We start from the raw sequence: 12,479 nt of genomic DNA, 5'->3' as shown, positions 1-12,479 counted from the left end.
CCCTCGTTATAGGGAATTTCGTCCCGAAAAAAGACGAATTTCATTGACGGAACGGGTTACAATACGGATACTTCTGCTTCATCGTATTTTCGCGCTCTCAAGTGAACTCAGGTCCTCGCATGGCATTCCAGCGAACCTTCGCTATTGGGATACGGCTTTGTTTCGTACGTTTAATCTCTCGATCTAGGATTTCGATTGGTTCCTCCATGAGGTTCAGACTTTCGTTGGTTTCGGTCCCATCAAAGGGATTACTCGGGTTTCATCGGATAGTCACTACTTAAGAATGGAGACGTGGAATATCGAATGGATGCTGCTAAGTTCTGAAGGTAGTCAGAGTTTGTAAGCTATGGGATCGATCCTAACGAGGATTTCGAAAGGTCCTACGTTCCTCGGGTTAAGTTTTACGCGCTTTCCAAAGCGTATCATGCCTTTCCAGGGTAAGACTTTCAACAGGACACAATCTCCAACAAAAGGGTACACCTTTCTGTGTCAGAGTGATTAGGGGTTAGACGATTCTGGATGGACCTGTGATAGTAGTCAGCGAGACCCAAGAATTGACGAATTTCTGTGGGTGTCTTCGATGCCGACTAATTCTCTATCGCCTGGATTTTGGATGGGTCCACGTGTATGCCTTCCTTGCTTACCACGTAACTAAGGAAAGTGGTTAGACCGAAGGGCATCACTACGAACTTGTAGTGACCATATCAAGTCCTAAATGCTATCTTGGAAACATCATTCTCATGAACTTGTGTCTGATGGTACCCTGATCTGAGGTCTATCTTCGTGGGGTAACTGGCTCTCTGAAATTTGGTCGAAGAGGTCGTCTATTCGAGGAAGAGGATATCGGTTCTTGACGGTTTATTTGTTCAAGTCGCGGTAGTCTATACACATTTAAAAGGAACAAACAATACCGGGGCTCCTCAGGGTGAGGAACTCGGTCTGATGAACCCTTTGCGGAGTAGCTCATTAAGCTGACTAGATAAATCATGCATTTCTGTTGGGGTTAATCGATAGGAAGATTTGGCTACAGGATTTGTTCTGGGAATCGGGTCGATGCGAAAGTCAACTTGACGTTCGATAGGAATTCCCAGGAGCTCTTCGGAAAAGACATCAATAAAATTGCAGACTTCGGGGATGCTCTCGAGGTCTTTAACTTACTGTTTCTCGTTGATCACATAGGCTGGGAATTCATGGCACTTCTTTCATAGAAGCTTTTGGGCTTTGATGCATGAAACGATGCGAGGGATGAAACTAAGTTTATCGCTAATGCTCTCTTTCTCACCGTTAGCTATCTAGGCGTTAAATGCTTCGGTTACTAATTGAGGACTATGATTAAAAGTTGTTCGAACGAATGATTAACATATTTTATTTCAGGACTATAATATAAAAGGATTGCAAGTATAAGGGCTGTCGAGGAGGAATATACCTGTGGCAACGGTGGGATCGGCGGCTGCCTCATCTTGTCCCATAGCTAGGACTCTTCCAGTGTTGCCAGTTGTTGCTGCCTTGGGGCAGTTTCGCTTGAAATGCCCGACTTCGCCGCAACCGTAGCAGGCCTGACTGATACCTGCTCCAGAAGCTTGATTGGTATGTGTTCTGCAGCTTCGCGCAAGGTGACCCTCTTGGCCACAGTTTTTGTAAAATTTCTCACGGCATGGGCCAGGGATACGATGGTGGTAACTGCACCGGTTGCACCACAGAAGAATACCAACATATCCAGTGATAGGTGCTTGGGCTGAGGAACCGACGACAGAAACAACATCAGGGGTAGTGGTAGTGTGGACTGCCACTATCTGCGGTTTCTTCGAGGACTCCTGTGAAGGCTGACTCTTCTTCTTCTTCTTCTTCCAAAACTTTCTTTTCTCACCACTTCTCTCTGTCGGCTCAGGAGTGGTGGTTGCTTCCTCTAGGTCATCACTATGGTCGATCAGGGTTTGCGTTAGGCATTTGGTGTTGTCGTATGTGTCTGGTTTCGCAGCTAATACATTACCCTTGGTTGGCTGGGTCAACCCCCATATGAACCTTTCAATCTTTTTGCTTTCCGGGGTAACCATTCCCGAACAAAGAAGCATCAAGTCGTCAAACCTTGAAGTGTAAGCGGCGATATCGGAACCCTTCATCTTCAGGTTCCAGAGTTCATGCTCCAGCTTCTGCATTTCGCCCCGAGGGCAGTACTCCGCGAACAAAAGTTCCTTCATGGCTTCCCAACCCATAGCATTAACTACATGTAGGGTTAAGGATTTGACTCGACCGTTCCACCAAGTCAGAGCTTTATCGGTGAAAGTGCAGGCGGCGAATTTCACCTTGTCGGATTCTGAACAGGCACAGATCTCGAAGATAGATTCGATTTTCTCTAACCACCGAGTTAGGGTTATGACACCTCAAGTGCCGTTGAAAGATGTGGGTTTTGCATTCATAAAGTCCTTGTAGGAACACTCCTTCCGGTGTCCTTGGTTACCTTCCTGGTTTTGGGGTTGAGTACCACCTCCTTGCCCACCTAAACCACCAAGGTTCATTTGTGATATGGTAGCAGCCACAACAACATTAACAGCTGCTTGAAACATCACGAGATCAAATGGAAGGGGAGGTGGTGGCGGAGGAGGATTGTTGTTCTTTGAGCTGGGTCTCTTTCTTGGAGGCATCTTGATCTAAAATAGCCAGGAAAGAGAGGATCATAAGTCGTCTGAATTGAATCAAGAGATATGGAACAGGGGATATCTCATTATGACAGATATAGGGTTCTATAAGCGATAAGCAGGAAAGAGTTATCAAAGCAAATAAACTATCGCTAAAGGAATGATTGAGGAGCAACGCTGGAATGAGGATTTCTATAACGAAGTTGTCTCTAGAAATACTCCCATAGTATTTCATGTTTCGCTGCGACGACGACTCATTATTTGGGTATTGGGTAAGTTTTAGGCATGCTGAACACCACAGTCACTCCCAAGCACATGTTGGCCGTGTCTCGAATAAATATAGTTGATCAGGCTATATTGACCCTAGACACAACTACATAATTGCCCAGGTTTAACCGCAACGTTCAACACCCATTTACTTATGTTTTGTTCTACTTATAATTACAGAATCCGGCGGTTAGATATACTTGTATACTTTTGAAAATACTTATATTTTATAGTATACTTTTAGTTCAGAGCACTTCAGCCCCTTAGTGTTTATAGTCTTATACCATGTAAGGTTTGGTATACTAGTTCACTATAAACAAGGGCTCTGATACCAATCTGTCACACCCCGAAACCGATGGCGGAAACCTTCCGGGGCGGAGGACGTCATGTAGTATCGCAACCAATGTACATAGTAAGCGTAGTAAAGACAAACATTACATTACATATAAATATTTACATTGTCTGAAAACAAAGTGTTACAAGTGTTATACATATATATCATATGAAAAAAAGTTAAAACGAGTCTTCTATACGCTCCGTCTTCTCCAAAAGATCGCAGGGTACCTATCTAATGCGGACCTGAGAATACAAGCAGTTTGAAAATCAGCATAAAGCTGGTGAGTTCATAAGCGGTTTATTTTCGTAAAATAACAAGTTTCCTTTTTTTTTTTCTGAAAAATTCGTATTCCAAGAAAATCCCATATTTTCTTATATAGAAAGTTTAGTTATCCATTCGTTACACAGTTTGGTTAAAAGCAATTATGTTATCCCATGAAAAACCCTTATTTTCCTAAAAGTCGTGTTTAGTTCTTGGTTCGGAATGCAATGTACTAGTATCTACCATACTTGTCGTATTAGTTAGGTATTATGATATCCTGGTTATCCTACACTCGAATGTCGAATATCTACTTTACTTATCCATAATTTCGAATCTTTGGAGACACTTAGAGACGTACATTTGATGTATATTCGATGTTCTGGTGACTTCGAAAGGCGTACTTTAGACGTATTTCCAAAGCTCTGTCGACATCCAAAGGCGTATATTTTCAAAACTCTGTCGATATCCAAAGGCGTACTTTCGAATTATTTTCGAAACTCTGGTGGCACTCAAAGACATACACTAGCTGTAATTTCGAAGTTTTGTGCCATCCAAAGGCGTGCACTAACTGTACTTTCGTCGTTCTGTTACTATCCGAGGGCATATCTTATTAGTATTAATCCTAATTTATGATTAGTATGAATCCTTTTGCAAATTATAAAATGTAACATAAATTATAACATTTTATAAAGAAATCTACAATTAGTCTGAAAGCTAACTCTACAATTCGAGTTATTGGTTAGTACGGTTTTCGATATTAAAATCATATATAATATAAACATTTGAACTGAAATAATAAGTTTGAGTACAATATTTCCTTGTACTTTTGCTTGTATTCCCCCCTGAAAACATTTGAAAAACACAGAAAAAGGAGTAGGGGTATGAACTCACCAATCGAAGAATGTGTTGGTTTGGATGCTAAACGTCAGTTTAGGGCTTGAACGCGTGCGAGGTTCCTATGTAATATGAAAAGATACATAACTGTATCTAATTAGGTTTTGTACTACTAATTAATTGAGAATATACACTCTGAGACGCGAAAACACTTCATTCCAAGTGTTTGGAGTGACCCGGGTAGCATCTAAGGGTGTGTATGGCTTGAATATGGAGTTTGCTCTTCAAGAGTAAACTCCTAATGGAGTTTTCGGCCTAATGACCAACTCCCCATGAGTTTACGGCCATAAACTCATGGTGGGGGTGTTCTTGGGTGCCTAATGGTCATACAACTCTTGTGGTGTAATGCTAGGCTTGGTTTTAAGGCTTTGGAATGGAATTTGAACATCATAGGGACCATTTGAGGAGTTTATGGTAGTAAACTAGGAGTTTACGGCCGTAAACTCTTATGTACCCATTCAAAGTGTGTTTTTGTGGTCCTAGGTCAATCACAAGTGTTTCTAGCTCAATATACAAGTCATATGATGAAGTTAAGGCATCATTTGACCCATTTATAGGAGTTTACAGCCCAGGAACCCATCCTTGCGGGGGGGGGGGGGGGGTTTACAGCTGTGAACTCCTAAGGGGGTAGTTTTCTTGATGATTAAGGTCCCTAACATACTTGAGGTTGCTTCTAGACATTATTCCAAGGCTTAGGAGGTGTTCAAGGGGCATCTTAACACCTTAGAAGGTGTTTACAGCCTAAGAAATGGTGTTTACGGTCCAAGAATGTGCTTGGGCCGTAAACTCATGTTTACCCCTTAAATGATGAGTTTTTGGTGTTCCAAGTCCGGTCTTGTAAGCCCCTAAGTCATATCTAAGCTCTAAAGGTGGTTTGGAAGGGTTTTAAGGCTCAAAAATCCCATTTGTATGTGTTTGCGGCCTAGGGCTGTTCCAGGGACGTAAACACATGTTTATGGTCCTATTTCATAATTTAAACACGAATTTGAAGGTTAAGGATGTTAATCTATGAGCTAGGATAGTTATCTTACCGATTTGGAGCTTGAATTGGGGTGATTTTTAGATCAAAGGCTTGGAATTGTAGAGAGAGAGAGAGAGAGAGAGTAGAGAGAGGTTGAAAAAGCTTCAAATGAAGTTCTTTGAACTTTAAATATGGGTTAAGTTTGAGACACGGTGGAGTTCCACCCGATACTGACGTTAAACGTGGCTTTTGGTCGTACCCGATTAAGTGTTTGTAACCCGACGAGGTCGTAATTAAAATTTATTTAATTAAATATTGAAAGCGTTTTCACGTGTTTCTAACGTGTTTGGACACCCATTAAGTCATAATAGAAGTATCTAATTTAATGACTTAATTTAAAAACGTAATGGAAACAATTCGAAAAAAGACGAATTTCATTGACGGAACGGGTTACAATGATGGAATAACTTCGGGTTGTCACATAGTGCTTAGTAATGGTGCTAGTTTAGATTTGATGAATTGTTGTTACTCATCAGAAATGACACAAAACATTAATTCTTTTCAAGCATTGTCCAGACAACGTTTTAGATATTCTTTTGATGAAAAGAAAGGTTCTATTTCTGCTTATAAAAATGGTGTGTTGTATTTTGAAGCTTTACCTTGTGATGGTGTGTATGAAATTGTAATGTGTGTAGAATTTAGGAAATAGTGTATTTCAAATTGATTCGTCTAATGGTATAGAAAAAGCATGCTTATGGCATTGTTGTCTTGGACATGTTAATAAGAAACGCATCGCCCAACTTCAAAAGGATGGAGTGTTGGAAACATTTGACTTAAGGTCAGATGATGCATGCGAGTCTTGTTTACTAGGAAAGACGACAAAATCACCTTTCACAGGTTCTTGTAAAAGAGGTGAACGATTGTTGGATCTCATACACACAGATATGTGTGGGCCCTTCAGATCCACCACAAGGGATGGAAATCGATTTTATATGACTTTTATTGATGATTGTAGCAAATATGGCTATATCTACCTAATCAAGCATGTCACACCCCCAAACTAGAAATGCGAAAACGTCTGGGGGTGGATGACTTTCATGTATTGTATCATAACATAATGAATATTAGTGATCAAAGCCATGCAACCGTCATATTGATAATTACGAAGTTTACATTTTATCCAAAATATTGTTTACTTGACACCATATACATATGACAAAAGTAAATAATGTGACGCGGCGACGCCCCAACCTCAAAACCTTTTTATTTACCTGCTTACTGATTTCCTGAGAATACAAGTGGTTTTGAAGAAGTGTCAACAATTAAGTTGGTGAGTTCATAAGAATTTTTTATGAGAAAAATCTATAACTTGTAAAATGATAGAGTATGCTTTCAGAAAATCCAATATTTTCTTTAAAAAAAGTTGTAAGTCTTAAACCCTAAGTCCAAAAATGTAAGTGGTGTTGTATTGGAAAATAGTATCATGTAGTTCTATCATTATATAAAATCATTTGAATGTATGTTAGCCCCGTCAACCAAACGTATTGTTAATACCCTATGTAGGTTTTTATAACCATGCTAAAAGACATAGATGGCTTTTCACGACGTTCTTTGGACGTCAGAATGTTAGACATTTGTCTCCCTAGACCTGTCGGTCTAACTGTAACTAGCAGCTTAGGTGTGATATTGTCAGTCCTGTATAGATCTATACACAAGTATCACGCTCTCTCTACGGGAGATTCTCGTTATAATACAAGACATTTGTAGGTACTCTGATAGGTACGTGAAGACAATGACTCACAAAACTGTATCAATAGGTTTATGTATAGTGTAATGAAAACTCTTTTGTAAGTGGAAATATTGCCTTTCCATAGTAAATACATAGTGTAAAATAACTATACATTTAAATAATTATATGTTTCGTCCAAAATGATAAAGTAGTATTCATGACCCATAAACTATACCAGTTATAGTTTATTATAAATGTTTTGTTAAGTCCATTTATATAATCACATATATAAATATGCATAAGTTAGCATGTGTAGATGTTTTAAAAGATTATATCATATAAATTCACATCTAACACGAGTATAAGAACATTTAGTACGATAAAGCCAACTTCTAGGTTTTGCCCATTTTTAACGACATTTACCGGTAACTAGTAAAATATAACTTTGTAAAACTTATTTTTACCTTTTTGGGGTATTTAACTCAAGTTAAATTTATATGTTAAAACCCTATATTTTTATTCAAAACCCACAAAAATAGTGCCATAAACTAGTGAGGACCATTTTTGCTAGAAAAACCCATTTTACATAAAATGATAGATTTTTTTTTAGTTTTCCTTTTTGTAAAACTAAATCTTTGATATTTTTGACTAGTTTCAAGACATATGTCCCAAATAACATGTTATGGTTTGTTTCATACAAAAATAATGTAATAGGTTGGTTAAAACCATTTTTGCTAGAAAAGTCATATTAGGTTCATAAAAAAGACCATAGTTTTCAAAGTTTAGTTTTTGTGACCTTTTCTCAAGAAGATATAGTATTTTTATACTCATTATTCATAGATTTTGTTTTTTGTATTTTAAACAACATACCACACATAAATGTTCATTATACTAGGTAATAACATTATTTCATGTAAATAATACTTTTATACATCTTGAAGACTAAGCTTGCATAACAACTAGTGTTATTACACAAGTTTACTTGTATCCCCCCCCCCCCCCCCCCCCCTAAAACATGAAAATCTCGAAAATAAGGGGTATGAACTCACCTTGAGTGGATTTATTAGTGGATAAAAAGATGATGATGAAGATCCTCAAGCTTATAAAACTTTAAGATGGTTGAAAAACACTTGAAGATGGTATTATCCTATGGATATTAACACATGTTAATGTGTGTAATTGTAACAAAACTAGTATATTTATGTGTAGAGTTACTAGATTAGTGAAGACAAGGTTACCAAAAATCTAAGAACCAACTTGTGGAGAATTATCCTTGAAGGAACTTGGTTTGTTCTTGAAGAAGAAGATGAAGATAGAGGAATGAAGAAGAGAGAAGAAGATGGAGTGGGGAGCATCTTGTGGCCACAACTTTTAAGGAGGAGGATAGGGAGGGTGGGTGGGGGTGGTGTGGGGTGTTGCATGGTTACATGTGGTATAAAAGCTTGGTTATTTGATGGTTAAAGACTTGGTTGTATGTTGGATAACGATTTTTTTGGGAAGAGGGGAAACATCATGTCTAGTTTATGGATTCCATAACCCACAAAGTCAAACCTCTTTATTTTTATAAAATGTTGGCATTTTTTTTTATAAAAAGTGTGGTATTTTTATAAGAAAATTATGGTATAAATGATGTATAAACATTTAATTTGAATTATAAAAATTTAAATTGTTAATAAAATCATTATTATCAAAATTAATAATACGTTACACGAAAATTAGGTTGATTCCTAGATTCTTTCTGTTAAATGTTGGATGTTTTAGGTCGGGTATAGAATTTGTCGCATTTGGTGACGACTTCACCAAAAATTTGTATTTGTAGCCTTTGTTATGAATTTGTCATGTAGCATAGAGTTAATGGACTCCACTACATTGAGTTATGAATATTATTTGTACTAAATACGTATAGAATTGAATTACCGAATTGTTACGATACTAACCTTATTTAGGGGTTATATTTAAATATTGTCCAATAAGAGGGGTACTTGGTATTATAATCTGTGAATCTTACATTGGACGTATTAGGGAATATCACAACTCACCTAAAATTCTAATACAAGTTGTGTTGACCTGGTTGACTTTTGTTGACATTGTTTGATCAAAATTGATAGTTGTCACATCATCCCCATGTTTGAAGGAATTTCGTCCTAGAATTCGTAGTTTGACTAGGTCCTCATGAGTTAGGAAAAGATGTGGGTATTTCTATTTCATTTGGTCATCGCGTTCCCAAGTAAATCCAGGTTCTCTCTTGGCATTCCAACAGACTTTCACTATGGGTATGCGACTTTGTTTTGCTCTTTTGACCTCCATGCCCATGATCTCCACCGGTTCCTTGACGAAGTGGAGTAACCTTAATGCTAGTGTGATAACTTTTATTATATGAGGACTCGATGAGTGGTAACTAGGTATTCCAAGCTCTACCGAAGTCTATCACACAAGCTCTCAACATATCTTCCAACGTTTGAATAGTTCTCTCGCTTTGCCCGTCGGTTTGTGGTGGTAGGTTGTACTCATGTCAAACTTGGTTCCCAAGGACTTTTGTAGTGCTTTCCAAAACCATGAGGTAAACCTTCTATCTTTGTCAGAGATAATGGATATTGGCACGCCGTGCAATCGTACCATCTCCTTTATGTACGCCCTTGTTAGTTTCTGCATTTTTTCTGTCTCTTTCATTGACAGGAAGTGCTTGGATTTGATTAATCTATCGACGATCACCCAAATGGTGTCAAGTCCACCATTCATCTTGGGTAACTTGGTTATGAAGCCCATGGTTATCCGCTCCCACTTCCACTCGGGTATATCCGGTTGTTGTAGTAAACCAGAGGGCTTTTGGTATTCTACCTTAACCTTGGCGCAAGTGAGGCACTTGCCCACATAGGTAGCGACTTCTGCCTTCATGGTTAGCCACCAATAAAGTTTCTTGAGGTCCAGTTACATCTTGTCTAAACTGGGGTGAACAAAGTATTTGGTCTTGTGAGCCTCGTTCATGACAATATCTTTGTACCCGCTGAATCTTGGTGTCCAGATTCGGTCCATGAGGTAACGAGCTCCGTCATCCTTGACCTCAAGGCTTTTGTCCTTTCCCCACATGGCTTCACTTGCGACATTCTCGGGTTTCAAGGCTTCAAGTTGCGCCTCCTTTATCTGCGTGGACAGGTGTGAATGGATGGTCATGGTCAATGGTTTGTACTCGACGTCCTAAGTACTCCTTTCGGCTCAGAGCATCTACTACTACGTTATCCTTGCCCGGATAATAGTGAATTTCACATTCGTAATCATTTAGTAGTTCCACCCATCACCGTTGTCTCATATCGAGTTCTTTTTTTATTGAGAATGTGCTGGAGACACTTATGGTTAGTGAAGATTGTGTACTTTGTGCCATAAAGGCAAACACTGTTGTCCCAAAATCAAGGTTAAGTGTGGTGTAGTTGACCTTATAAGTCTTAAGTTGTCTCTGTTGGATTAGGTGTCTAAGCCGATAACTATAATTGGTATGTATTTGACCCGAGAGTAGCATGGTCCATTTGGGTTGCCTTCACCAGAGCAATTTGATACGATGGACTTTTGAGAAGAGGTTATATATGATTTATTAATATATTATAAGTTCTAATATATTAATATGAAATCATGTTATTTAATTAGTATTGATCAATAATTAATTTGGAATTAATTTAGTGATCAAAAGAGACTAATTACATTAATGGGGAGTAATTGTGTAAATTAGTTATATGTAACATCGTAAATTTTCAAACAAAATTTTCATTTTTAAAATCACATGAATCTCGTCAACATATATCAGAAAATCTTCAAATATCAAATTATCAAAAACACAGGTTCATAGTTATTTGAATAAAATTCAGGATCCTCAGAAACATAACGCCATCTCGTGTGTACAATAGAGCCGGCGCCTTCCTGTGATATTGAGAAGTACCTGAAACACATAACACATAACATGGTAAACACGAAGCTTAGTGAGTTCCCCAGAATACCACACATTACTCGTTAGCCTCTCATGGCTATATCTCATATATGACCCTCTGGTCAATGTGTGTCAGTGGAACCCTCCGGTCCCACAACACGGGAGGACCCTCTGGTCCTATCTCAACAATGCACAGGATAATATACATCATAATTCATAAGACATAATACATGATATCACATGTCTCAGTATAAGCACATAAGATCAACATATACACAGATTAGTACAACAACATAAGTCACAAAGACAGTATGCACGATAACAATAACACGTCATAAACAGATAAGACCCTCCGGTCGATAATGTACTAGGACCCTCCGGTCTATATGTACTAAGACCCTCCGGTCAATAGTGTAAATAAGACCCTCTGGTCAATGACACGAATAAGACCCTTCTGTCACACATAAATCACCACACAGGTAGGTATAGTGAGAAGACTCACCTCGAATGACGAACAAATCCTATAAATGTTGTTGTTGTACTTCGACTTCTAACGCTGAGCCAAACCAAAAATTAATCCCCATTAGGATCTAAGACCAAACCTTCACATATCAGGTCTAAATATGTCTCCCAACCAATCCCATAAATAATCCAAGCCTATTGGTCCCACCAAGGCCCAATACAAAATAGGTACTCAAAGGTCCACTAATGGCCCAACCAAAACCCTCATATGGCCTTACCCTAAAGCCCATCTAAATATTATAGTCCACATGATTTCTCTTGGATGGCCCATCAATAGCCCAATCACCAAAGCCCAAAAGAAAGGCCCGACTCAAGGCCCAAGCCAAATTATGGTTTTCACATAAAATGACGATTAGGGTTAGGTGTTCCCACTACTATCATACAATGGAATCAACATGAGTCATAACTTTAGTCCACTGGTCTAAACGCGGGTCCTAGTAGGCCCAAACCAACAAACCCAAAAAATTAGGGTTTTATAAACCCTAATTAGGGTTTCTAGCCCAATAACCATCCAACTAGTCCACATCAAACGTTTGGGCCGATTAGGGTTCACTATGCCAAGCACCACCCACTAACACCTAGGTAGTGGTGGTCAGTGGCGGCTCACGGCGGCGGCCACCACCTCACGGTGGTGGTGGTGGGTTTTCTGGCCATGAAACACACATACAACCTGCAAAATATCGATAACAATGAAAACACTAGAGCATACACCCTTACACACACCCACAACCACCTCCAATGGCGACTAGTCACAACGGAGGGTGGTAGAAAACAATAATGGCTGCCAGTCACCACCTCACGGTGGTGGTAGTTGTCTCTTTTGATTTTCAACCGTGCAAACCTATGAACACGCTCACAGGTGCGATCCGCACACACAAACACATCCAACTCAGCCTCATGGGCGGTAGACGACAATTGAAGGCATAGAAGCGGCGACCTAAGGCCACCGGCAACCA

Source organism: Lactuca sativa, chromosome 1, assembly GCF_002870075.4.
Source record: "Lactuca sativa cultivar Salinas chromosome 1, Lsat_Salinas_v11, whole genome shotgun sequence".
NCBI classification, from domain to species: domain Eukaryota; kingdom Viridiplantae; phylum Streptophyta; class Magnoliopsida; order Asterales; family Asteraceae; genus Lactuca; species Lactuca sativa.
The sequence above is the reverse complement of the archived record's forward strand: the minus strand, read 5'-3'. Positions refer to the sequence as shown.